The sequence below is a fragment of the Schistocerca serialis genome, chromosome 9 (genome assembly GCF_023864345.2).
Source record: "Schistocerca serialis cubense isolate TAMUIC-IGC-003099 chromosome 9, iqSchSeri2.2, whole genome shotgun sequence".
Taxonomy (NCBI): domain Eukaryota; kingdom Metazoa; phylum Arthropoda; class Insecta; order Orthoptera; family Acrididae; genus Schistocerca; species Schistocerca serialis.
Window position 1 is genome coordinate 443864046 of NC_064646.1, and position 3272 is coordinate 443867317.

The 3272-nt window shown below is 45.0% G+C and overlaps 1 pseudogene; it reads right to left on the reverse strand.

Moving 5' to 3' along the window:
- Positions 1-227: 227 nt before the first annotated feature.
- LOC126419980 (5S ribosomal RNA) lies at positions 228-345 on the reverse strand (annotated as a pseudogene).
- Positions 346-3272: the final 2927 nt, after the last annotated feature.

Sequence of the window (3272 nt, forward strand, 5' to 3'; positions counted from 1 at the left end):
AAAACTAAACTAAACTAAACTCCGTCCGAACAGGCCATGAAGGCCCAACGGTGCCGACCGGCCGCCGTGTCATCTTCAGCCCACAGGCGTCACCGGATGCGGATATGGAGGGGCGTGTGGTCAGCACACTGCTCTCTTGGCCGTATGTCAGTTTACGAGACCGGAGCCGCTACTCCTCAGTCAAGCAGCTCCTCGGTTTGCCTTACGAGGGCCGAGTGCTCACCGCTTGCCAACAGCGCTAGGCAGACCAGATGGTCACCCATCCAAGTGCTAGCCCAGCCCGACAACGCTTAACTTCAGTAATCTGACGGGAACCGGTGTGACCACTGCGGCAAGGCCGTTGGCGAGGTTGGGATCATTATTAGCCAAAAGTAAGCTTGATAACTACTGTACAAACAACTCTGTCCATGACCATGGAACAAGATAAACATTAAATTTACATTTATCAAGAAAAAATAAACACAAAACTCAGAAGTACGAGACATCGATGCCAGAACAGATTTATGCTGGTGACAATCAGTAACACGAAAATAGCACACAAATTTTCAACATAAATTTTCGAGATGGTTTTGGCAACTCACATGCTAATCTTTCCAAATTCCAGGATGTTTGCTGGCACATACACGCTGCACTAAATATAAGTTATGTACAAATGAGCAGAATTACTGAGGAGTGAATTAATGTTTCAAAAAAATCTACTCTTACATGACCCGTATTATTAAACAGCTAACCAAGCCACGATGCTAGTAGCGAGACGATTATCTATTAGCTCTCAGAGGCAACAAAAAATTATTTTCAATACTCCATGCAGTTATTCAAAATTCAAAAATTGTAAGTCGTGTAATAACCTACTCATTAAGAAGTTTAAACCTGTGTTGAAAGTTTAACACGGTAAGACAAGTATCAGATTTAGATACTGTGTATATATCTTGAGGCAAGTCACGGAGAGCAAGTCACCCAAACTACACTATGTGATGAAAAGTATCCGGACGCCTCCAAAAACACTTTTTTCATATTAGATGCATTGTGCTGCCACCTACTGCCAGGTACTTCATATCATCGACCTCAGTAGTCATTAGACATCGTGAGAGAGCAGAATGGGGCGCTCCGAGGAAATCACGGACTTCGAACGTGGTCAGGTGATTGGGTGTCAGTTGTGTCATACGTCTGTACGCCAGATTTTCACACTCCTAAACATCCCTAGGTTCACTGTTTCTGATGTGATAGTGAAGTGGAAACGTGAAGGGACACGTACAGCACAAAACCGTAGAGGCCGACCTCGTCTGCTGACTGACAGAGACCGCCGACAGTTGAAGAGGATCGTAATGTGTGATAGGCAGACATCTATCCAGAAGGTCACACAGGAATTTCAAACTGCATCAGGATCCACTGCAAGTACTATGACAGATAGGTGGTACGTGAGAAAGCCTGGATTTCATGGTCGAGAGGCTGGTCATAAGCCACACATCACGCCGGTAAATGCCAAACGACGCCTCGCTTGGTGTAAGGACCGTAAACTTTGGACGACTGAACAGTGGAAAAATATTGCGTGGAGTAACGAATCACGGTACATAATGTGGCAATCCGATGGCAGGGTGTGCGTATGGGGAATGCTCGGTGAACGTCATATGGCAGCGTGTGTAGTGCCGACAGTAAAATTAGGAGGCGGTGGTGAGATGGTGTGGTCGTGTTTTTCATGGAGGGGGCTTGGACCCCTTGTTTTGCGTGGCACTATCACAGCACAGGCCTACATTGATGTTTTAAGCACCTTTTTGCTTCTCATTGTTGAAAAGCAATTCGGGGATGACGATTGCATCTTTCAACACGATCGAGCACCTGTGGCGGAGTTGTTACACGACAATAACATCCCTGTAATGGACTGGCCTGCACAGAGTTATGACCTGAACCCTATAGAACACCTCTGGGATGTTTTGGAACGCCGACTTGGTGCAGGCCTTACCGACCGACATCGATACCTCTCCTCGGTGCAGCACTCCGTGAAGAATGGGCTGCCATTCCCCAAGAAGCCTTCCAGCATAGAGAATGAAAGCTGACATCAAGGCTGAGGGTGGGCCAACACCGTATTGAATTCCAGTATTACCGATGGAGGGCGCTACCAACTTGTAAGTCATTTTCAGCCAGGTGTCCGGATACTTTTGATCACATAGTGTATATTCATTCGCTATTTGTGAGTGAGAGCACGTAGCGACTTCAAACAAACTTGGCGCATAATTTCAAACGTACAGGAAAATTTTTCTCGCTTACTTGCTTAACGTCAGATATGTAGTAGCCCGTTAACTGATTTGTAAAGTAATCAGACTTTTGAAGTTCTTTTAGACATGGGGGTTGAGTTCTTTAAAGAATCGGATGTAGGGGTTGCTGGTGTATAAGAAAACACAAATAGTTGCTTCAGATGGTCTTGGAACGGAGAAAACGCTCTTTTGAACCGATTTTCGTTAAACGCACGCTCTGTGCCCATTTGATCGCTCACAGCCTTCCACTCCGTAGTAGGTAGTATTTTTTCTCCGTGCTCCGAAAGCTTCTGTCTTGATAGTACCACTTCAAAGGTGTGGGATCTAGATGTTCTAGTGTTCAAAACTGCGTATTACGCTTTTATACTTTACGAGAAAAAAAACGACGTACTACGAAGGAATTATCGGAATTGGATCGGAAATCGTTAGATGTGGTGGGCATATACAGACGAACAGATGATTACAATTTCATGAAAAAATTTAATAATTTATTAAACAGAAATAACTTCACAAATTGAGCAAATAATAAAGCGTTGCTGCATCTCTGGCCCTTCGCGAGCAGTTATTTGGCATGTCATTTACTGATAAAGTTTCTGGATATCCTCCTGAGGCATACCGTTCAAACTCAATCGTCAGAATACAGTCCTGGACTCGCATTTCAGCAAGATAATGTCCGCCTACACATCGAGAGAGTCTCTACTGGTTGTCTTCGTGCTTGGTCAGCAAGGTCGCCGGATGTCTCCCAATTGAGAACGCTTGGAGCAGTATGGACAGGGCTCTCCAACCAGTTGGGGATTTTCACGATCTAACGCGCCAGTTGGACATAATTTGGCACAATACCCCTCACGAGGACATTCAACAGCTTTACCAATGAATGCCAAGCCGAATAACAGCGTCCATAAGGGCCGGAGGTGGACCAGCGCGTGACTGCCTCCTCAATTTTTGAAGCTCTTTCTCTTGAATAAATCATCCAACTTTTCTCAATTGTAAACATTTCTTTCTCTGTGCATCTACATTACA